Source organism: Pteropus alecto, unplaced genomic scaffold (genome assembly GCF_000325575.1).
Source record: "Pteropus alecto unplaced genomic scaffold, ASM32557v1 scaffold50, whole genome shotgun sequence".
Classification (NCBI taxonomy): domain Eukaryota; kingdom Metazoa; phylum Chordata; class Mammalia; order Chiroptera; family Pteropodidae; genus Pteropus; species Pteropus alecto.
Window position 1 is genome coordinate 3,017,691 of NW_006431918.1, and position 25,994 is coordinate 3,043,684.

Here is a 25,994-nt window from a genome sequence, read left to right on the forward strand (position 1 = left end):
TGCATCTGGAAGTCTTACCACCTAAAGACTAGCTAAAGGAACTGGTACTGTTCTGTGAAAGGAAGATTAGATTTTGCTCTGAGCGTCTGTAAAGTCCGGGATGAGAACCAATAGGCAGAAGCTATGGGAAAACAGACTTTATTTCCATATATGGAAGAATTTCTGCTTGCCCCATAAGGTAGTGAGTTCCCTGTCACTGAAGACTTCAAGTTAAAGCAGGGAAACAACCTTTCAGAGATATTGCAAAAGTGACTCCTCAACTGACTGGGAAGTTTGAGAAGAAGTGGTCAAGATTTCTTACAACTGTATGGATAAAAAACAATGAAAACTAGAACTTGCCGCATGTTCATTATGCGGCAGTGTATGAGGCACTTGAAGTGCATCATCTCATTAATCGTTTCCACAACTTCCGGAGATAAGTGCTAAGGTCCTCACTCCCATTTTATAGATGGGACTTTACGCCTTAGAGGACATGGCAGCCCTTAACGGTTCAGTTGTAGTGACTTCCAGGACATGATAAACCTGACTCGGGTGCCCTCAATAACACCTGTGGAGTTGGATATCCTTCCTTTTTTTTTTATTTAGTCTCCTAACCTGGTCCTACAATGTGGACTTCCTTCTGTATCAATCAAAATATGCAAGGGCAATGCTGTATTAACAAACAAGTCCTAAGTCTTCCCATCATCTCACAAAAGTTTCTTTCTCATCCACGTGTTCATCATGGATTGGCTTGGCAACCTGCTCTGCATCTCCTAATACCAGATTTGGGTTCATGGAACAGCCGCCATCTGAAGAGATGTCGGTGAGCATAGCAAAGGGAAAAGAGGGAGCTTGGACAGGTGCCACACTAGCAGTTAAATGCTCAGGTAAAGAAGTGACGCAAATGCCATTTTTTTACTCACAAGTCACTGGTCAGAACTTGTCACTTGTCCACCCGAACACAAGGGAGCAGAAGTGCAATCCCGTGAGAGCTCAGAAGGCAGAGAGCCAGAAGCATTTGGTGAATTAATGACAACCACATTTTCATTACAAAGTTTTCAAGCATGCTCTCATTCAAAAGTCGCTGATATCTCACAGCTTTTCAAAATATTTTTCCCATGTAATTAATGAGAGGGAGAAACTTTCTGTGGCAGTACCACAGAGTGATGGAATTGGCCATTTCTCTTTCAAAATATTTATATCTCTTCAAAAAGTGTAGGGTTTCTTCTAACATAAATAAAAATAATTAAGATGTAAAATTCTACAAGAATAAGATAGTATGTATTCACGCCCAAAACAATCTACCGCAGTAGACAGAATGACACGATTTTATTAAGCAGGCTTTTTAAAAACATAAGCTGAATTTCTATCAATCTTGATGATTTTAAATGGTAAAGATATATTATTTTTCATTAAAGCGCTTTATTGTTTATAGATCACATAAATCGCTAAATAGTTTCTCTTTCAAATGACCTTTACTTTCAACACTAATTCACAAAAGTCTCAAGGACTATTAGTTGTTCCAGTTGGACTGACAGTGCTTTAGGATATGAGCTCATCCTCTACCGTGAAGTCTCCAATGAGAACGCAAAGGCTTGCACCATGCGGGAGCTGTCAGTCCTCCAGGCTCATTCTCTGAACCAACCTTCCTTCCTCAACCCTCTTAAAACACCCTAGAATAGTCTAAGATTAGCTAGCTGTTAAATTTTGTCTTGAACCCACTCAATTAAATAAGGGATTACTTTAAATTTAAAATAAATCGTAATTCCAACTCCAAAAGCTATGGTTTTTCTAGTATGAATTAGCCCTCCATAGGCACAATCGAAAAGCTTTCCCTCCACAGTATCAGAAGGGTCATCTCTTTGGTTACAAGCCGTCATGGCAATCTCACGCAAATTCATTTACCCCATTCCTTTTTATTCACATACAGGTTTTCAATGCCTCCCTCTCAAAAAGAAAGTTTGATCACTTCAATATTATTCTACTTTATACAAATGAATTTAAGTAAAGAGGATATTTTCTTTTTTAAAAAAAGTTCAGAACTAAAAAAATTACGCCTTAATTTTAATGATATAAATTAGAAATGGTTCAAGATAGAAATCTTCATCTTTGGGTTTAGAGATACATTTCTTGACAAAGCGTTGAGAACTTTTTAAAAGTCATTCCCATTTTAGCACCAGAGAACTTAAAGCTGGGAAATATACTGAAGGGGGGAGACCGATGGCAATTTTGCATAATAACTACAACCTTGGATTTGTATGCTAATCTCTTTGATGAGCTAAATAAAGTATATGTCAGACTTTTCTAGTAACTATGCTCCTTTTGACATATTTTAAAGGGCACATTATTTGCATTTTGTGAATATAATAGGTTATTTTCTTCTTCTTTTTTTTTTTTTTTCTTTTGACTTTTAGGAGGAAAAAAGCCTTAATATTTTTTCAAGAGGGGATGTGGTTACTAGAATGACTTTAATGTGAGTACTGATAATCTAACTTCTCATCCGCTAATCGAGAAATCACAAATGTTGCAATTCACTTGTTTTAGATCCTAGATCATAAAATTTGCTTATTTTCACTAAAATGTATTACATAGATTTAAGATTTTATTGTCACCTTATCTGGCTGGCTTTAATCCACCAGCAAATTATTTTCTTTACTTAACTTTCAATTCAATGTATAAATAGAAAGTGTCTACCATGTCCAAATGTGGTGCTATATTTTATCGGGAATCTATCAAAATCCCTGGCCTCCAGAAATTTATAATCAAGTAGCGATATTAAGAGTGGGCATGCAAACAAATAAGCATAACACAAGCGTGTGGAAAGTCTCACAACCACAACTGCTTTGGTGTCCAGCTCCCAGAGATAACCTTCAGCCAGAGAACTCGGGGACAACTTTGTGGCATATGACCTGGTTTGGACCTTAAAGACTGGATAGAATTTTGACAGACAAAATTGGGAAAGAAGCGTACTTTGAAAGGAGAAAATACGAACAAAGAGGGAGGGCATTTGGGAAAAATCAAGTAGCCTTGTTTGGCTATAGGACACAGCGAAGAAGAAACGGGCAAAAAATGCTAACTGTAGATTCTCAGAGCCATATAATGCTCAAGCGAGAAGTGACCCTCTTTCCAATCTCTTGCTTTTACAGCTGGAAAAAAAAGCCCCTTTTCCTATGTGTCATTGTTTATGTACTCTTTTCTAGACACTTCTTTTTAATATGATTATGTGGACCATTTTCCAATGACCAGCTCAAATGTAATTTTAATGCAGGCAGATTGAGAGAAAGAAAATTCACCTGTGAAATATACACGAGAAACAACTACCACATCTTTCTTTTTCCAGGTCTAACAGCTAAAAGTTAAGGATGATAAATCCTTTCCCTAAGCTTTATTTGGTTTAGTTAAGTTCATAAATGAATTTGACTATTTGGAGGAATGAGACTAATGTACCTTTAAATTTCATAAAAAACAAGTTCTTCATTTGGAATAGTCTTATATTTCAAGACAATGCCATAAAAGAATTAATAGCATTAGTTCAGTATTTTATCTGAGAAACTGCTGTCCTTTAGGTTTGCTCTTGGAGATTTTGCCTGCTGCCCCCAAATCTCCAGTCCTAATAGGTTCTGCCCTGTCCCCTTTTTCATTCTCGTAATGCTAAATTGTTTTTCTGAAACGCAAACGCAGACAAACAAAATAGAAAACGTTTCCCATTCATCTCTTTAAATTACACAATATCTCCCCCAACCCCCTACACAGGCTCTGCCTTTCTGATATGTTGGTTGCAGTGTCCCCATCTATAAAACTGTTCTTTTCAACTATTATTTCTCTGGGGAAATTCACAGCCAGTCAAGCCTGTGTTCCTATTCACTTTGACAAGATCACTCTCCACGCTGATCTTCACAAACTCAACTTTCCAGCTTCTGACGCACAGCAAAAAAAAGAATAACCCAGCAAGCTCTCTAAAATAGCCAAGATAAAGAACAACGACCATTTTCATTTCTAAAAGCTCTTGGAAGCTTGTCACTGTTGTTAAAATAGCTTTCCCTTTGTAACCACTGAAATCTGCAGCAGCATCTCTTTGTCCACGGGCCTATTGGTGACTTTCTGTAGTATCTATAACTCCCAAAGTCATCTTCCCCACCATTGTTTTCAAGGCTCACTGAAGAACACAAATCAGGTCTTGCCTTACTACCTCCAATAGTCACTTGCTTTCAAGGTCAGTCACCTCTTGTTTGGAAAAGCCAGAGGTTCTTTATTTTGAGGGTCAGTCTCCAGTTTGCCTCTACACAGCAGTAGCTTGTTCTCATGCTGTTCTTTGAGAAAAGAGCCTGCAGACATGAGCCAGTCCCATGCTGTCGGCATAAGAGCTGTGCAGTATTAATAAAGACAGATTTCACCTTCACCCTCCACTCCTGTGCACTTACAGTGCTTTCCCATATATTCAGGTGTTGCATGCTCTGAATATTAGAAGAAGTTAATTTCATTTTATCTGCTCTACTTAAAGCTAAGTCTTCAAGCTCAACTATCAAATTTAATAAAGCCACACGCAAACTAGAAGGTCCTCATATTAACTGGAAAAGCGCCAATAATAATTTGTTACTATTCACCAGGAGACATGCAATAACATCCCCCTCAGCGGATGGAAAAATCTCGTTACTAACTGAAACATGTTTCGAATTCTACATGTTCATGTGCATTACAGACATATATATTTTTAAGGGAGGAATAGAAAATACTTAACATTGCCTGAAGCGTGAAGTAGAGACGAATCCAAAGGCACAAACATATTTCCTGAAGAGAAGTGCAAACTTCAAGAAACTGAAGTAAACCCATAGTATTTATCCATTCCAGTTCCAACCCCTCCTACCTACAAGACAACAAACTAACCATTCTCTACTGAGACACATTAATAGTTCTTCCATTCACTCATTCATTCAACAAATATGAACTGGACACTTACTACGAGCTAGATTATATGCTAAACACAAGGCGATATTGACAAAAAATATCAACCCAATCCCTGCCCATATGGAGATTACAGTAAGTGGTGAATTAAAGTAATAATCGACATAAATATAAGATGATACAGGAAGAGGGAACTGGACAGAACTCCGAAGTACATCAAATTTAAAGGCTAGGCAGGGAAATGACATTGAGAAGGATGACAAGGTAAGACGAGATGTGGAAAACAGGAGGACAGGTGATCTGCTTTCAGACCAAAGTCCTAGATTTCAAACAATATACAAGGCTGAGACCTCAAGAAATTTAAGAAAATTCCTCAATGGCAAATTAAAACGAACAGCAAATTAAGACAGGGCAGGACAAAAATTAATCACAGGACATGAGAGTTTGGGGAATCCAAGGTCCCAGTATAACACATGAGGTTTAAGGCCTTGGACCTGTGTCCTGAGAGGAAGATGACCTTGAGTCCCACATAACGTATTCAAGGGAAGTACTATTTGTAAAAGGTGGGACTGCAAAACTTCCATCAACAAAGGGAATAGATGCGGAAATCTGTCTGCCTCCAGCATTGCACTGAGCTGGCAAAAAAAAAAAAAAAAAATGAAAGCCTTTTCTGCAAAATTGTACATATAGTTTTTCTTTCACAGGAGTCTTAGGTTTAAATGACACTGCTCATACAGAGAAGGTTGTGGACTTTCATGGTATCTTGCAGAAATAAATGCAAATTCTCTTTGGAGGAAAAGACCCTCAACTCAGATCCCTTAAGAATCGCACAGATTAATTTTAGTCAAAAATGTGCTCACATTAACAAATGAACATCAAATCAAGAACACAAGCCATCGTGGCAAGAGTCAGCAGAAACACCAAAAACTATAAAACCTCAAGACTTAAGCTACCAGACTTAACAGATACAATATAAATAACTCTGCATGAGATGCCTAAAGAAATAAAAGATGAGATTTAAATTTGAGAAAAGACCAAGAATGACCAAAAATGATCAGAACAAATTTGAAGAGAAAACTAAATAGAATGGGCTAAATATGTTATGTTGAACCCTCCGGACATACTCTTTCCACCCTTGTCCACCATGCTCTCCTCCCCCCATTTTTATCTGCCCTGTACCTATCCTCACATCAATCATATCTTGACCCCCGACTTACAATTGGTTTTGGTCAATGAGAAGCACAAGAGGGAGAAAAGAGAGAGAAGGGGGAGTTAGTCCAGGTGTTTATAAGCTTGTCTCATTCTCTGTAAGGTCCCCAGAGCTGGCTGTGCCTCTTGACAATCATGCCCCTGCTCTACACGCCTGTCACTCAGAGGGTTTCCAGTCCCCTCTCCCCCTCTGACAGTTCTGTTGCTGTTATTCCTGAATTTCTGCACTCTTCCTTGTGGCTCTCCTTCATCTCAACCAGAAAGAAGAGAGAGATCACTACAAAGAAGAAACGACTATCAGGCTGACAGCAAAATTCTCAACAATAACAGCAGAAGCCAGAAAACTGTGGAACAATACCTTCAAAGTGCTGACAGAAAAACCGTCAACTTGGAATTGTATAACACTATTATTCAGTAGCAAGCCCAAAACAAATGGAGTTTAAGATAAACAGAAACCAAGAGTGTTTACTAGCAATAAACTCTCATAATAGATATACTTAGAAAACAGCAAAGCTGCAGGAAAAAAAAAATTAGAAAAAGAGAATTTAGTAAAGTGGCTGATTATAAGATCAATACACTAAAATCAATAACATTTCTATATGCCATTAACAAATAGCAAGAAAATGTAATTTTAAAATAGATACCATTTTAAATAACTACAACAAAAACGAAGTGCCAAAAAATAAAATCCACACAGGATGCAGAGGACCTTTATAGAGCAAATATTTAAACAGTATTGAAAGACATTAAGACAAAGGTATATTGTTCACGGTTACAAAGATCATAATCAACACAAGAAGTCAAATCTACCAAATTGACCTAAGAATTTAGTACAATACCAATCAAAGAGAGGGGCACAAGCATGTCTGATGATTTGTTCTTATAACATACAGATATTTTATGTATGTGTGTGTATATACATGTATATATATACATACATGTATATACACATGTATATATACATGTATATACACACACATACACATTCACACACATTTTATCCAAGATATTATATATATTGAAAATTAAAATTTAAGAAAAAGAGAATTCATCAAGAAAACAACAAAAAAATTTTTTTAACAGAATAGTTAATACAACCTAATATTGCCAAGTGGTCAAGTAAGATAAAGATAGAGAAGTACCTATGAAATGTACCACAAAGAACCTTAGCGACCTTGGAAGAAGCAGTTTCATTGGATCTGTGGGGGTAGAGTCCAGACTGCGGTGAACTAGGAAAGCATAGAGAATGTTGAAAATCTCTTCCAAGATGCGTGCTCTTGCGTGGAAGAGGAATGAAGAAGGTAGCTGGCCTGGAATACGCAGCAGAGAGGGTGTTTTATTTTTTTTAACGCGAAAAATCGTGAACATGCTCACTGCTCGTTGGAATGAGGCAGAGGAGAAGTGAAGATACAGGAAGCGGGGAACGATGGCCACGCAGAGACCCCTGAGATTTCAGGAGGCCACGAAGGAAAGAAGGGAGGATGGTGACAAGATGCCTGAGTGTAGTCTACTAGTGGTGGGCTCTTAAAGGGAATGCCTTTGTCAGCTTCTACTTTCACTGGAAATTAGAGGTAAGGGGGCCTAAGGGTACATCCTCCCCTAACACCATCTTCCAGAGTCTCACCTTGATGCCAGTAAATCAGGTAGTAAATTCGAAGGGATGAGCAGGAAATGTAGCAGAGTCCCTTAAGTCTAGACTAAAGATATGGCTTCGCATTAGTGGCTCTATTTGACTCCACAGAAGTTGTAAGGAAGACAAGCTATAAGGAGAAAATAAAGCAGTAAGACAGTGCAGCTCAGAGTGCAGTTGAGCAAAGGAATTGTGAGTTGTCTGCTTTTGCATATTAAAACATTAATCTCCCCACAGGGGAGCAGCTCCAGTAATTTCTCTGCAAATGTCTTCTACAAGGATTCACAAGGGTGAAGAAAGACTTCTGACTCTCCATTAATTTAAAGAACATAGTTCATACAGATCCCCTTGTGCTTTCAATGAATTATGATCAGGCTGAAAACACCAATTCTTCTAGTGTTTTTCAAAAAGCATTTTTCCTTTTCCCAAGATTAAGCCTCTATGTCGGGTGATCTGCAAATGAACCTCCCCATAGAGACCAGCAAACAAATCGACAATGGTCATGCAATGTTAGTTTGCAACACTGTCTTCCATCAAGAAAGAGGATTTTTCATAGAATGAGATTTAATGCATGCTTATCTTAATGAAGAGTTGTCACCCAAGGTGAGTTCATTTTCTTCAAATATATTATTCTTAACAGTGTTGATAAAGTCCCATAGTATCTGCAGCCGTGGCACAAATAAACCTTAGAATCATTGGCACCATACAGTGTAAACGAATCTTTCCTAACAACGAAATGTATTTTGTGCTCAAGATTTATCTTCTAAGACAGCAGGAGGAAAAAACGATCCAGCCCGTTCAGTGGTTTTTCTACATTTAGCTTCCAACTTCTATGGATGGTTTTAACCTGTGGATTTTACAGAGGTTAACATTTATTTCTACTTATGTGGAATGTACTGAGTAGAAAATTTAATGACAGGTAAAATTTTTAAGTGTGCCCAATGCATGTAAAATGACCGTGTAAACGAAGCACATTGGATTCCGCAGCTCTCATGAAAAATACAGCAGATGTTTCCTTCCACCTATGATGTTTTTTAGGCCACAAAAAAAAAAAAAAAAAATTGGCTAGAATGTTCAAAGTGCATGATGAAAGGTTTCCAGTTGCTGGGCAATTTTATGCTCATAATTATCATAGGGTCTCCAGATATTAAATATATTACTTTTTTTTTTTTCAGGATATATTTTTTCCAACAGATGAAACCAGACAGAGCTAAAAAACAAACAAACAAACAAAAAACTCCAACTTAAAGAAGAAACAAACAGCAAGGGGAAGGATCCTAGGATACCTCCGCTATTTTTCTGCAGCCTCCCTCCTGGGTTTCAACAAAGACCTCTGCCCTTCAGGACCACAAGGGAAGAAGCATCTTGTCCCTGGTACCGTCGCTGCAAGCCACCCACAAGCGGATAGCATTTTCCTTTCCCCTTCTACTGAAGCTCAAATGAAAAACCCCCAATACGGAACTGGCAAGAACAGAAGGCTTCCTCTTACTTCTGCTGCTGCTATTCAGGGTCAGATTGTAAGAGTGGGATCCTAAGTGGTGGGTGCTTAAGGAATTTGCTTAGAAGTCTGGATCTACCGCTTCCTATATATGGAACTAGAGCATGTCACATTTCCTCTCTGTGCCTTAATTTTCTCACCTGAAAAATGGAATGACATCAGGGCCTACCTTACATGATTGTAGGGAGTAAAAGAGTTAATGTGAGTAGAGCATTCACAGCATTCAATAAATGCTAGCTATTGCTACTTTCATCAGAATAGATCAGGTGAGTGAGTTCCCATGAGGATACATCCTCCCCACATTATCTCAACCTTTTATCACTGGTTCTCATGGATAAGACAGAAATGATGATGAACTCTGCAAATTACTCAGCCTCAAGAAGACAGAAGTGGACCCCACAGTTCTACAGATAGTTGGTAATTGTTTTCCATAGTCCACCTGCCAAAGTGTGGTAAACATTTCAATGGCCATTATTTTAACAGGCTCTGATGCAGCAAAAATCCTCAAGATGGGTAAACCCTATTCAAGGCAATGTGCTTAGTAAGCGCCTGACACAAAGCAGGCCCTCCCCAAATGTTCATTCCTTCCCCATTTCCTTCACTCTGTCCTTCAAATCTTCGTGAACCCACATGCAAGAAGGAGTGCACGCACGCACGCACGCACTCACGCACACACGCACGCACACACGCACAGACTTTCCAAAGATCAGAGTCTTCCCTGGTTTACCAAGAGCTTAACTAACAAAGTTCTTCTAGACCTTCATCAAGAAGGCTCCAGTTTTTAGATCAATTATTTTATTATATCATTTTCTGCCCTTTCCAAGCTTTAATGCCTTTACATACTAACTGATTTTTAAAAACATAGTGATTTTTCTCAGGCAAAATAAGAAAACATTTTTAGGCCTACCATGCCCCAAGCATTCTACTGGCATTGGGTCCAAAAGATGAATTGGAGGTGCTCTCTATCCTTGAGAAATTTGCAATCCAGAGAAAACCATAGGAACCAAATGAAGACACAAAATAAAAATGCCAAATAAACCAAAATCAAAAAAAGACACCAATTAAAAAATAAAGAAACCAAATAAAATAAAAAATAAATTGTATAGTAGGGCTGATATAATTGTGCAAATATTATCTATAAGCCCAGACTCTACATATTTGTATTCAGCAAAGGAACCACCTTGTTTTCATTGAATGACCTTATCAATGAGTATATTTTTAACTGTGAATTTACAAAATGCATCTATACTCATAAAATACCGTTTTTATATTATAAACTGGGATTTCATTTAAAATTCTACTGTCAAATGTTTAGAAAACACTATGTCTAATAATGAATATATCAACTCATTTATTCACATAATGATAAAAAGTATTAACCATAGTAATAACGTAGCTTGAAGATTTACTATTCATTGAAGACTTACTATGGTCTGACATTGTGTTTTACATCCCTTATTGTATTTAATTCTCATAACATCTTTGAAAGGTGGGTGTTAATGAACCAGTTTACAGATGAGGAGACTATGGTCTAAAATTCAACAGAATGGACTTGAATTGTTTCCTAAAACATTTCTTGGCTTTGCCCACAGATAACCCCTTGGCCCTCCTCCATTTGGCAGTAGAAGATGACTACATATTTGGATGAGATTCTGTATTAGATTCTTAAATATCACAGAAGAATGTCAAGTCTATCATTCTGTTTTAACTCAAGGTTTAGACCTTCAGAAGCCATAAAGTATATTCAAATAAAAACACTGCCAGAAAACATAATAGTGAAGTATGCTGCTCAGCTTCTACTGGAGCCTTGTTTTATGTGATAATATACATAAAGGATAGTTTGAGAAATATGTAATCCACTTAGTTTTTTCTAGTTTAGAAGATATTATCTCGAATGCCTGCAAGAGCCAGGCAAGTAACTCACATTAGTGAAGTGGGCTGGAGGATATAGAGGCTGTGATTAGAGCTGGGAGTAGAGGCTGTGACCTTATGAACAGACACACTCTGTCTAAGGACAGTTAAACTTAATATTTTTTTAATGTGTTTTCCTGCTGTAAGGCAGTTTAAATTTCATTTTTAAAATATACTTATGTTTTCGTCATCTTTTCTAGAAACTCTAGGTGGGCTCTACAAAAATGTATCAATTTCATTTATGATACCTGGGGAGTCAATTAATTGCATTTGTAAATCAAAATTTTAACTAACTTGGATAAATTAGAATAAGCATATCTCTCTATTAAACATACTTGGCCACCCACCCTCATCCAAGATGAATCTCTCTAGTTTTCTTAGTTATATTTAAAACTGTAATTGAGTCCTAAATGAGCATTCAGAGTATAGGATAAAAACAGAATAATAATCATATTAATGGTTGTCCATATTATTAATACTCTGCTTTTATAGTATGTGATAGGTCATTTTTATATACAATCCCACTTAATTCTCACCACAAATCTATGACATAGTTATTATGATCCCTACTGAATAGGTGAGAAAACAGGCTCAGGTACATTACAATGACTTTCCCAAAATCACAATAGTCGAGATTTGGAAGAACAAAGGCTTCCATCAGTTGTTTTGTGTTTTTTAAACAAATGGGACAGTCTTTTCGATGACCTGTAAATGTGTCTCATGTTACACTTTGTGGACGCAGAATGGAAAACACATGCGAAAGGAAGCCATCACCCCAGTTCCTTCCACATAGACCCCACCTCAACAGCTTGTGCAGAGTGTCTGGTGGAAACCTTGTAATATCAAACAATTGCTCAAATAATTGCTACATTTTAATCTAAAATCATGGGATTTAAGTAGTGATATTAAGTGTCCCTATACATATATACACACATATCTGGATATCTGGGTATGTGTGTATATATGTATATATACACACATATGGATATGTGTGTATATATGTATAGGGACATTTAATATCCCTATACATATGTATGTATGTATGTATGTGTGTATGTGTATATATGTATGTATGTATGAATGGATGGATGGATGATGGATGGATGTATATCCAATCCTGTACTGGGTAGTAGTCGTATTATCAAATTTAATTGTGTGTATATATGTATATACACACACATATGGATATGTGTGTATATATGTATAGGGACATTTAATATCCCTATACATATGTATGTATGTATGTATGTGTGTATGTGTATATATGTATGTATGTATGAATGGATGGATGGATGATGGATGGATGTATATCCAATCCTGTACTGGGTAGTAGTCGTATTATCAAATTTAATTTTTAAGATATACAACTGTCAGTCAAGCTTCAGAATATATCTTTTGCTATAAAGACTCAGTACCTTGCTATGTGGTTTTACTATAAGGCATCTCAAATTATTTTTAGAACTATGCAGGAATAAATTATGAATAAATAAGTACACAAATAAAAAATATCTAGTTTCTGCCAGCAAAGGACAACCTGAGTCAAAATTTTGTAACATCTCTGAGGTGATTCTTATGTGTAAAAGGTTCAGGTAACACTTTCATAACCAAACACTGTCTCTTATTTCTACTGAGTACAATATTATTTGAAAACTTTTACTTATTACTCTCTCATACTTTTCGAATGTGTTTTTGGAGATAAGGTGACCAGCCACCTCATCTGCCCCAGTGAAACCATCTATCCTGGTTTCACCACTGAAATTCCTCATTCCTGAGCAAATCGAGATGTTGGTCATCCTAAAATGGAGCATGGAAATAATTAAGCTAGAGGTCTTGAAGATACCTTCTCAAACTAAGTTTGTTTTTCAGTTAATTTTTATCATTTTTTATTATAATTAATGTTTACGTGCTGGATTCAGAAAACAGCATAGAGAGAGAAGTCTGTATGAATTGGAATCCCAAGTTAAATGCTGTGTGCTTTAGAATCCCATTGCAATTTCTTTTCTGTGCACTGTCTACACTAGTCTGTCTTTTCCTCTCACACACACAAAATATCATAAAGAGATTCTGACATAAAAATTTAAACAAGTAGGAGAAAAACTCTCTTGAGTCTTTGAGAGGATTTTCATCACTGCTAGTGCATTGTAGCTAGCTTCAAGCATTCAACTAAAAAGAAATTCATAAACCTAAGCATGAAAATTAGAAAATCTCAACAGAAGCAAATTATAAGCCTTTCACTTGTTTTCATGTGTTGTCGAGCTCAATTATCTAGCCTGTGGAATGGAAAGCAGATGATGGTAGAATCTGACACCTGACTCATCCATGGGGAAGCCTTCACAGTCTTAGGCTGGGAGATGAACATTGTTCTTATCACACCCCAATGCTTGTAACTCTTACGTAACGTACAAGTACTACACAGAAGAATTGCCCTTGAAAATAATATAACTAGAATTGAAGGTAGGATGAGCAGGCCTGAGAGTCCCCCACGCAATTCTTCTTCTTGTCTGTTTGCAGCTTACTGAGACAGGGTACCAGCAGAGGTAGGGTTCACTCACCTGAAATAAGTAAGTCTCAGTTTCAAGAAAGCCTGGAGGACTCATGTTAATAAAATCAAAGCCACCTCTTCTGTACGATTCCAACAAGCCAGCTGTTTTATATACCAGGGTCAATGGAAGAGAGCTAAAGTATATCATTGTGTAGCATTAAAAGAGACACAAACAAATTGTGAATGAAAACATTTCTGAATTTTCATTTTTAAAATCTCTACCACTAAAGTACAGACCCAAATAAATAAGCTACAGCTTCAGGCTAGTTACCCAGCCCTGCCATCCCACTATAATGGGCCAAGTTGATAATCTTAGAGGTTAAGTTTGTCAGATTTCACAACTTAAAACCAAATATCAAACTGAGCAATGTTTGCTGCTTTTTATTTTGTTGATATACAGAGTAATACATATTTTTGGACAATTTTATGATATCTCACTAGTGAGCTATTGAAGAAGTTGAACTATTGTTTATTTTGATGTTTTAAATAATCATACTGAATGTATCACTTAGCCTAATTTACGGGAAATGATTTAAAATAAACGTATGTTTAGAGCAAGGTCGTAGGCCAATAATGAGAAAGAGAAGCTTTCAGGCCTCATGCACCCCACCCTCTCAGGGACAATGGGTGCCATTAGGCCAAACACATGAACATGAATAAGCAAAGCTAATGTGGGCCCACGGTGCGTAGGGCATGCTATAAAATTCCTTGGTCAGTTTGAAGAGCGAATCATGAACAAGGAAAATATTTAGACAAAATGACTGATGTCTAACTCAGTCCTTACAAATAGAATGAAAAAGTCCCCAAATCAAAACTTTACTGAGAGACCCACCAGGGGCCCGGATAAGAGTAAATCTTACACAATTGCCAATTCTCCTCAATTCTGTTTACACACTCAATGAAATTTCAATTAAAATCCAAAAATATTTTAGGGTAGCTTTACTAAATTATTCTAAAATGAGTCTGGGAGAAATATCTGTAAGAATGTGTAAAAAGCCACACACGAACACAGAGAAAAGCAACATGAAGACACTATCAACCCGATCAGAGGTTAAGCAAACAACAACATTTAAATCTGTGTGATATTAATAAAAAGAAAAAGAAAAACTGACACAACACTCGAATGAAATAAATATACCAGAGCCAGAAAGAACTATGGGAGTGTGTGTGCGCGCGTTTACCTCTAGAGTAGATATTATACGATGTGATAGAATCACAAATAAGTGGAAGATGAGTGTTTTTTTCAAAAACTGCTGCTGGAAAATGCTTAACTATTTTTAGGAGGAAAACCAATTGAATTCTTCTCGCACCATACATCTAAACAACAATGGGTAGATTAAAGAAGAAACAAAATCATTAAAGAAGTAGATGTAAATTATTTTCAGGGAAGAATAATTTAGGTAAATTTTAATCTTTTATATGAATGAGAAAGTATTATTTAAGCAAAAAGAGTAATAGAAGAAATATGACATTCAACTTAATTACCTACACACACATTTTCAACTTTCACATGTGAAAAAAAAATAGGAAAATATAGATAACATACATGACAAAGGGATTGTATCTCTAATACATAAAGGACACTAAAATTGATGGGGGGTGGAAAACCAAGTTCCCAACACACCAACAGGCTAAATATGGGAATGAATATTAAAAAATAAAATACACATAAAAATAAGCATTTCAAAATGTTCAGCCTTACCTAATCAATCAATAATAGAAGAATGTAGTACTTTAAAGCTTAAGCTTTAAAGTAAAATCTATCTTGGTCCAAGACCCAATTCTAACACTTATCAGTTGTGTTACCTTGGGGAAGTCACTTACCCTCTCAAAAAATGTTTCCTAACCTTTTAAATAGGATGATAATATAGATAAAAGTCTTGCATGCTGAATAAATGTCGTTGTTGTAATTGATGATAATGATGCTATTGTTGTTATTGATGTCATTACAATAATCTTCACCTTTCCAATTAACAAACATTTTTAAAAACTAATATCTCTCAATTCTGGTGAAGATGGAGATACAATTTATGTACTTCCAGGGAGAATGAAAATAGGCTCAATCTTTCTGGAAGACAATTTGTCAATATGGATAGGTTTTTAAAGGTTCATATCCTTTATTTGGTATACTACTTCTGGGAATCACACCTAAAAAAAAAAACAGTGAAAAATATAGACAAAGAATATCGAAAAATGAGATCATGCAGAAAATATTTTTCACAGTGTAATACAAAAAAAATGCAAATGACGTGAAAGTCTAAGTTGAAAGCATGGCTAAACGAATGATAACGATCCACATGCCTGACTACCAGACAGCAATAAAAAAAGTTAGAGAATTGTCTGTACACATGGGAAAAGTGATTTTCTTTTGTATTCATTTCTATAACCCAGAACAGAGCTTTGCATAGTACCTGATACATAATAGGTGCTCAATCGATATTTAAACTGAATCGAACAACAGAATTCTAAGTGAAAACACATACTTGCAGATCTAATCTCAACTTTTGTAAAGGAATCACAGTAAATCCTAGAAAGAAATATGATGAAATGCTAACAATAATGTCCTTGGGTGATTTTTTCCTTCCTCTTCAGACTTTTCTCCACTTGCCAATTTTTTTTCAGTGAAGATTTATTATATTTATAATTAGGAAAAAAGTAAAGAATGAAAGAAATCAGCTAGAAGCCAACTGGCTCAATTATTTCTCATCACAGTATTCTGAGTATATACCATTCTTCACCCAAAATATAAAATGGGAAATAATGATATGAATCATATGAATAAATTGTGAGACAGTCTTTAAAACATAGCTCAGGAAAGAAAATATTATGGTAAATTTTTTTAAAAAGTCAAAAAACCATGTGTCTAATATTAATAAAACTGTACAGGGGTTTTGCTTGCTATATAATTTATATATATATATACATATATATGTACATATATATGTATGTATGTATATCATGGCATAAACCTTTTATATACAAATTACTTGTTTTCTCTACAATGAAATTCTATTTGCTCTTAGATACATAATGTCACAAAGATTTATACATAGTAATTACTGTCAATTTTTGGAAAATCTGAAAAAATTCTGTTTAAAATTTCAACTCTACATAAAATCTAAAAGATCTATTTTAGGAGATCCACGACCTTCTCAAAAGAGAGGAACAAACAATTTCTCAGAGTCCCAAAATCTCTAACATACTGACAGGGGATAATTAGCCCTAGAAAGTGAAATACCCTGTCATCTAGAGCATCAAATCACCTGGAGATATGACCGAAAGGTCAGTTTCCAGTACTGTGTGATTTAAGTTCAACCTCAGCAAAATTACAGATTACTATGTCGCTTAACTTCAAGACAAATGGTAAAATCTTAACTCATGCAAACTAGAGTCTTGCGTGCCAAGAGTTTGCTGTATCTACGATGACTGTCTCCGTGGAAGTAAAAAGTTACATAAGAGAACTGTGGTGACAAGGTAGGCAAACAGTCGATATTTGTTCTCACCTAAGAAGCTTAATGCACTCATCGGCTTATCAAATAGGTACTATCTACCTAACACGTTCAAGAAACATTGCCACACATTTCTGATGATTAAGAAATATGACATAGAACCTAAACTGAAATGCTCTCCTTAGTTATATAAAGTCTGCCATATTTTCCAGGAACAAATTCAAGTGCTTAATTTACCTAATGCTAAGATTTCTGACTTTTTAAATGAAAGATGTAGCAGTTTTACTGGAGTCATTATTTTTTAAATTGTCCTTCATATGATACCTGTTTTTGTAAATAACTGCTCCATAAGTATATTTCCTTTGGTATAATTTCTCGAATTTGCTTCCAAAATCTCCAGGGACAGGAAAGTGAGTGAGATTGTGGATAAAACAAAAATGGTCATGAGTTGACAATTATTGAAGCTGGCTGATGGGTACATAGGAGTTCATTGTACTATTATTTTTGTTATTATTATGTTTGAAATTTTATAGAGTAAAAAGCTCTTTTTTTAAAAGGAGTGTATTTCTGAATTATGCTAATTTATGTTGATTAACTTCTTTTTGGTCTCCGTTCCCACAGCAGCCACATTCAGTGAACATGGCTGAAACACCCAATATATTGATCTCAAGAAGGTTCCAATCAGGTGGCTAGACAATGCAGAGGTCTCATTCTAGTGTACAGATGATGGAATACATTGATTAACTCTGCCATGACCCATAATTTAATTATTCAGCCAAAGACAGGGATTCCTACATCCAGATTAACAAAGAAAAAATGGTTTAGGTAAATCCAGCTGTCATAATTGCTAGTAAATTAAAGCCCTACATAGCTAATCCGATTTGGTCACCGTGATGGCCAAGCCATCCTTATTACAGAGGACGTTAGGGGGTCTGCTGAAGTGTCAGTGAGACAATCTGCACTTTCTTTTTTTTCACATTGCCCCAAGAGCAATAGATAGAGAAAATTTTACAATTATAGCCTTCAACTCCTAGAAAAAAAGAATTTGCTCAACCTGTGTAGCGACAGGATTAGGATTAAAATGCACGTGGTTAATACAACGTCTATTTTAGAATGGCCATATTTTTCTATCATATTTACGTAATTTTCCCTCTCCCTTTCTCTTACCCTTATGTCATAAGCAGACTTTGGGCACTTTTAATTCAATTAATTCCTAACAATTCCTCACCTAAGCAGACTCCACATAAAAGTAGAATATGTTAAATACTACAATCAAACTTTAAAGTATTACTAACAACAGATCTTCTAAATATACTGCAGAATTTAGCTGTCTGTTGATTCTCATTTCATTAACTCACTCATGATATAAACTCAGTTTTAAAGAAAAGCTTTAATAACGAATATGTTGCAGTTAAAATGAACCAAGGCTACTAAGCATTGCACACTGCCACCTAGTGGTACTGTCTCTTTAGTTCCAAAGGCACAATAAACGTCTTCTGGAAAGTAGAAATCTCTATTTTAAAGCAAATTTATCCAGAAAAAAAAGACCTGAAACACATTTTTTCATAATTTTTCAAGATAAGAAGGCTATTAGAAATAAATAAAAATTTTTAAAGGCTGACTTTTTTAATACTGAGCATCAAGTATTAACATATTCTGAATGTGATGTATGCTGATGCTCTAAATGGAATAGGTGCTCATCCAACAAATTTGACATACGAAGATGTTAAATAGAATATTAAATAATTACTAATTATATTTTCAAGCCTTCTTAAGGGCATAGCTATAATTTGCCCTCATCTACAGGTTGTAATTTTAGTTTAAGATTCCACTGGTTTTTAGTTTTATTTTTTTTCCCAGCAGAGTAAAATTCTCGTGTTTTGGTTGTACTAATCGCTAGAGTTCATCTCTAATCTTTTGCTTTTAGAAAAGTAAATCCCCATAAAAATGAAATGAGAACCATGTGAAAGAGTGGATTAAGGAAAGGATTGCTACAGATAACTTTGCTATGATTAGGAGTATATTTTATTTGCTTCATTGTATTCCACAATGGTAGCTCCCAGCTTGGTCTGCTTAATGTGCCGTAACCACCTATTTTAAGAACTCAGATGAAAGGTAGAAAGACTCATATTTTTGTCAATTAAGTTTTTCATAGTGAAAAGTACAAAGGATTCTCTAAACCTTTGTTGCGTAACTTTTTAAAAATCACACGCCTTTTTGAGAAACAAAAAAATCTCAGGTTCTTTTAAATTACTTAAAATTTATAAATAAATTATATATTAAAAACAACCGAATACGTGACAATTTTTTAAGTTATATTTTTATTTTGATCTTAGATACTTTTCATTGTTCTTGTTATTCTAATAATTCAAAATCAGCATGAGTTTTAAGGCTGCCTATATATCTCACAAACTTTTCCATCCTTAGAAATGTGGAAAATAGAGAACATTATTCAGTAATTTCAACTTGGGCCTGTTTCATTGCTTCATTTTGATAACCAGAAGGACAAGTAAAAATAGATAGATAGATAGATAGATAGATAGATAGATAGATAGATAGATAGATAGACTGACTGACTGACTGACGGACAAATGGCTGGGAAGGAAGGGAAGTAGGGAGGAAGAAAGAGTAGGTTTGTTTCTCCTTTATAGGAAGTGTATCCTGCACCCTCTTTAATTCATTAATTTGATAATTCTCAAAGGAATCTCAAATCCAAGCCACATGATCTAGAAAATTTCTCAAGATTTCCTTTAATCAGCTTAACCAAATGACTACTGCCAAGTCTATTTCACTTAGCTCTGCTTAGGGCTGTTTTGAAGCCTCCACCACACAATTAGGAAGGACATCTAGGTGGTATGGCTGCCCAATGCAAAAGACAGAATTTACAATATTGCAATTTTTAAGAAACTCAGTTTGAAAAACATATTATTTTGAAATTCAACTCTTCACCCTATGTTGGGATTATATCTATCATGATGGCTTGATGTTAGGTAAAATCACAAAGTCGATTATAAAAAAAGTCTAAAGTTGTAACGCTTCGATATTTCATTGGCCTTCTGGTATACCATCTATATAACAAGAAACTTCTAGGTAATGAAGTAGTGGTTACAACTGCCTTATATAAGAAAAATCCCACTGCAGTTGCATGTATATGTGTGTGTGTGTGTGTGTGTGTGTGTGTGTGTATACACACACACACACATAAATAAAACTAGTAAGCATTTTTAAAATGTTCTCATTATTCTATAAGGTAGTGAAAATGTATAAAGTAAGTCTTGATTCAAATGACAACTGTGTCTGAGACTCTGAAGATTCCTTAAAATTTTCTCACGTATCTTAATGTGTTTTCTAGGTACATACTGCATTTAGTTTTGGAAAGCAAAGTCTATATGCATCTTGCACATAAAAATGCAATCACAACATCACTAGAATTATTTTATTATTTATTTATTTATATGTTTATTTTTTTAGGTGAGGCAACCCTTGGTTGACTTCACAGATTGCAAGGACCTTTTCAGCTTACAATCCCTTATTTTTTTTAATGCCTGTAGTACCTGGTCTTCCTAGGTGGTCTCCCATCCAAGTACTAACCAGGCCTGACCCTGCTTAGTTTCTGAGATCAGACGGGATTGGGCTTGTTCAGGGTAGCATGGCCGTAGACCACAATTATTTTTAAATAAATGTTTAAACTAAAATTATTTGTCTAATAGCCATATTTTTTAAGCCTGAGTATGAAAGTATGTATATTTATGATTGTATCTTAAGGGGCTCTATAATCAAGCATTTCTAACTCAATATAAAAAAGTAGTAATAAAATGGCCTATGAGGCAGATTCCCCAGGGTTTGAGAAAGAAAAGACATGAAAAATAAAGGTACAGAATATTGAAAAGACAGATACAGCTTTTAACAGAACATTAACATTTAACATGAGATTGTTTAAAAGAGCATATTTCTATCTATTAAAATCCCCAAGGTTGTGAAAGACAAGAATTTATTTCATACAGATCACAAAAATGATGATATTTGTATATCTAAATTAGTAATGATGGGAGATTGTACCCTGTAAAATAAGAAAATGTAATAGATATTCAGTAAGCTTTTTACTCACTAATTACAATTTGTAATTTTTTTTAACTTCGTATTCTCAAATGTCAGGTACTTACCTGGAAACTGACATCCATTTGGTTGCTAAGAGATATGAGATCAGTTTGCACTTTTTTCTGTCTTTAAGAGAATTGCCCTCTTGCGCTTTGCATCGAAGTAGTGAAAGTTAACTCTCTTACCCATGTGGGGATTTATATTATTTGTAGTAAAAGAAACTTCCAGGTCTCGGCAAAGAAATGAATTACTCTCAATTTGGACAATTTAGAACAAATATCTGGCTTTTTCCTAAGCTTAACGATTTTCCATTTCACATGCTTAAAATATAATTGCATTATTTTATAATCTAACTTAACAGATGAGTCTATGTTATGAGTATTTGACAAAAATCTTATGAGAATTGAGGTTATTCAGTCAATTTATACCCTCAAAGTGAAGTTCAAACCCAACATCTTTAAAGTATCTTCTGCCTATAACTTTGTGTGCTTCTTTAAACAGCTGGAGGAACGAGACTAAACTTGATCTATCTGGTTTTTCTTATACCTTATCAAAAGATCAAAAGCAAAATACAGTTCTAAATCTGTCCATCCTAACTGGTCATTAGTTTATCACAAATGTAAATATCGGTTTGCCTAATCAAAGAGCATGTTCTTCTAAATTAAGAGCAACATTTCAATCAGCACATATGCTTCCTAATAGCACTGGGCATCTGGGCTCTCTTCACGGGCACATTTCATAACCTTTCAAGGACAATCTTCAAAATCACATTTTAAAGAAATACGCTGCAAAAGCATTCCATTTTCGTAGCATTTTATATCACTGCAAACCAAAGTGATTCAATTTTAAATGCCCCTGTACTTATCACAAAACCATTGACCATTTACTCTGATTTCATATCAATACTTTACTGGAGCATATAGCAAAGGAACGAATGCATTTCTTTGTCTACTCAGTGGTACAAAGCCCATCTGCCCATTCCTCTTTTGACTCAACTTCTTGCACACCCTCAGCCAGCTACCCGGCTGGTGATTCCTTGTACCTTACATGCTGCTTTAACGTTAAGTCAGATAACTACCATTTCTGGTCCAGAACCCATTAAGAAAATTCCTGTTACAAGGAAGGTCTCTGAAATGCAGTTGCACCTATAAAAGGACTATTTAGTGCCCATCTTGAAGGGAAGAAGATGGATGAATTTATCTTCTGTCTTCTAGGCTTTTACTTATTTTCTACAGCCGCACCTTTTTTAACAAGTTCTATCATACCGAGAGAAAGGAGATATGCAAAATGTAACACCTGGAGTCTTAAAATGTAATGACCTCAAATAACATCTCAGAAAGAGGGAGGAAACCTGCTCCCGAGAAGAAAAAATACAGGCAAAGGAGCGAATCTGCATCATTAAACCAAGAGTAATAGAAAACCCTCCCGGGTTTTTCCAGTAAGTTTTTGCAGCAGCAGCGGCAGCAACTACCTAATCAATATGCACACCCTCACCTTTCTAAACCTCTAGTCCCCAACCAGAAACTGCCGGTCCCCCTCAACCGTGTCGGGGGGCGGGGAACAGAAAGGAAGGTGATTTCAGAAGTGTGGGGAGGGGCAAACCCAGGTCTGTGTAGCTCCAGCGGCCTGAGTCACAGCTCCCATCCCGAAAGTGCGCGCAGGAGCCAGCAACGGCCCCGAGACCTACTCTGGGCTGGGCCCTCCCTGCCAGAGATGCCGGAGAGCTGGCAGCGCAGTTTTCAGACTCCAAACCAATGATCTCCCCCCGCCCCGTGCCCTCACTCCAAGGCCACTTAGTGAGACCTCTTCGAGGTCGGACAAGAGATGCTTGGTGCCCAAGAGGAGATGTGCGGGGCTTCTTTAGAGGAATGAGTTGCTCGGGTGGGGTGGGGGTGGTCATGGAGAGGTTCTCTTTTCGGAAAACCCAGGACGTGGGGCAACTGAGACCCAGTATCGGTTACCCTCAGTACCACCCCCCCCAACTTAAAGATGACTTCCCCCCCCCAACTCAGAGAAGGGGGGAGGGGCGCCCAGTTACCCTCAGTACCACCCCCCCCCAACTTAAAGATGACTTCCCCCCCAACTCAGAGAAGGGGGGAGGGGCGCCGGCAGTTTTGCTGCAAGGATGGGGATGAGAGCGCGCCCCCAGGCCCCTGCAGCTGCTCCAAAGGGACCGCACAGGTGGGCGCAGCCTTGGAAGGGCAGCGAGGCCGGAGCTCGGAGTTAGCGGGGCCCAGGGAGTGTGAGTGGGTGAGGGGGAGTGTGGCCACGCGCGCCGGCCGGGCGGAGGGGCGCTCGGCGAGAGGGTGAGCGCGGCTGCAGGGACACAGCACACCCCACGCCTTAGGCGACAGGCTGGAGGGGCTATCGTGGCTGCACGACTGAGAAACTTGATGCAAAACAGACCGGCTCCCCCCGCCAGGACGTGTCCCCACGCTCGCAGCCCGGCTCCAACGCGTCCCGAATCACCCACTGTCACCCACCCCACCCTGCAGAAAACCCCGGAGAGCTCACGGATCCCAGGCGGGTAATTACCTCTCTCGGAGGCGGAGTGGGGGGGCGGCGGCGGCAGCGGCAGCAGCAGCAGCAACAGACACTTTGAGCCTGACTTTCCGGCGTTCGCGGTGAGCGTGTGCGCGCCGAGCCGAGCAGTAACCTGCTATTTATAGACCGGAGCCTCGGCGCCGGGGGCCGCGACCCCAGAGGCTGGGGGCTGCGGCCGCGGCGGCGCAGGGCACTGGCCGCGGCTCCTCCCGGCTCCCGCCGCTCCCTCGGGGTCCCGCTCGCGCCGCGCTTTCCCGCTCGTCCCTGCTCGCCCGCCCTGCCGCGCGCGCACCGGAGAAGTTGTCACCAACGCGGCTGCCTCTCCGGCTGCTAACACGCCCCCTGGCACGAATGCTACTCCCCGCTCCGCCCCCGCCCTTCCTGCTCCTCTTCCTCCTCCTCTGCACGTTTCGAGCGGTCTCCTCCCAATGACACCAGCGGCCGGAGAGAGGCAGCGGCGGCAGCGACAGCCGCGCGACTGGCGCAGCTCGCTCCCCGCTCCTGGTGGAATGGAGTTGATGGTCCGGCCTCCCAGCCCGAAAGGACCCAAACACGCCTTGCTCCGTGCGCTGACACCCACCGCCCACCCCTCTGCTGGGCTCCCCGGCGAGCCGGGGCTGTAGGAACGCAGCTGGGGAGCGGCGGAGAGGGGTGACCTGGGGCCGCCACGCTGCGGCCGGGGCCGCAGAAACCACAGGGTTGGTTAACCCGCAGGAGGCCGCCGCTGGCAGCGTCTGCCAAAACCCGGGGGGCTGTGTCCCGCTCCCCGGACTTAGCCTGCCACCACCTCGGGACCCGTGTCTCTTGGCCACTCCCTTCCGCGGTGGCCCGGGCAGAGATCCGGCGGGGAAGACCTGGGCGCCGGCTCCAGGCGGCCCACGGCCACCCACCGCCAGCCCCCACGTCGCGGCTGATGAGCGAGGCCGAGCTACTACTCCCAACAAGCGTGTGCGCCTTGGGCAGCCGGGGTGCGTAGGGACAGATCTGCACTCTGCGTGTTTGGGGTGTCTGGAAACGGGGTACGTAATCAAACAGTCTGAACGAAAGCTCAAACTCCCCCACTTCCTCGGTCGCAGCCTGGTTATGGCCGGCTGTGGGGTGCGGGGCAAATGACTCCCCATCTGCGCCTTACGGTGCCACCTGGCGGTTCTCTTGGAGACGTTTCAGTGGAGCTGCTTAAGGGTAATGGCTATGCTGGTAACGCAGAGCGCCAATCCGCACAGGCACCCTCAGCCTTTCCCTCCCTAAGGGAGCTTGAAATTCACATTTTAAGTGAAACAGAGTGAGCTTGTTAGTACCCAAGGGTTATATTTGCCATGCAGAGAGACTGGAATCCCAAAATTAGGATGGTGAAGTCAATTTGGGTTAAGTCAGTATTTACAGTTACACAAAGTGGGGAGCTGAAGCTACCCCCAGCTGTTACCCCTGCTGTCACTTCCTGCATCTAGGCATCCATTCACTCCACAGACATTTAATTGCCATTAGGTTATAAGCTTTATCAATGAGAGCAGAGATTTGGTGTTTCGTTTTTCCGTCAGTCTTCCTCAGATTGGAACAATGCCTCGCATGCTGTAGTTTCAATAAATATTTATAGGATGAATTAATAAATACTATGGGCCAAAAACTGTGCTTGTCCCATTTTCTCCCTTAGTCCCTGAAGCCCTTCCCTTCTCTTCATGGTTTTTCTGCTATGCTCCGTCATCATCACAGGTGAGCTGAATGGAGAGAAAGTGGGAAGCAATGGATAAATCCTGTTTGTAGAGGATTTACAAACAAGATGATGCTTTTTCATCAGGCAACAGTTTCAGCCTTTTCTTAAAATACAATAAGGTTGAAAAAGTATTAGAACACGAGGGTGCCACACCTTTGCCACTAAACTGTAAAGATGGTTAACGTATCTGTCCTCCAAATGCAGCTGTGTATGTGTGTTTATGAAAACTACCACAGTGCCAGAAGTACTAAATCATTTATTCTATCAGAGTTATAAAATAGATGACAGCTGTCCTTATGGAAATGAACACTCAATGTGAGATATCCAGAAAACCCTCCTAAAATTAAAATCCAAACATCGTGCTGACCAAGACCTTTTTACAGGGCTGCTGAGGAAAATGTGATGTACCTGTGTAGCATATCACCTAGGAAGTTTAATTTCTGGGGGAGGGGCAGGGAAGGAGAGAGACAGAGAGAGAGAGAGAGAGAGAGAGAGAGAGAATCAGATGTATGTATTTACCT

The 25,994-nt window shown here is 38.5% G+C and overlaps 1 protein-coding gene and 1 pseudogene across 1 annotated transcript in view; both read right to left on the reverse strand.

Annotated features, from left to right (window-relative positions):
• The window catches only part of INPP4B (inositol polyphosphate-4-phosphatase type II B), a 557,392-nt gene extending 533,381 nt beyond the window's left edge, over window positions 1-24,011 (reverse strand). Inside the window, exon 1 of the mRNA XM_006906232.3 lies at window positions 23,754-24,011. The gene's annotated coding sequence lies outside the window, so the exon portion shown is untranslated. The remainder of the gene's footprint in view (window positions 1-23,753) is intronic.
• On the reverse strand, window positions 20,663-20,781 carry LOC112475112 (annotated as a pseudogene).
• Window positions 24,012-25,994: the final 1,983 nt, after the last annotated feature.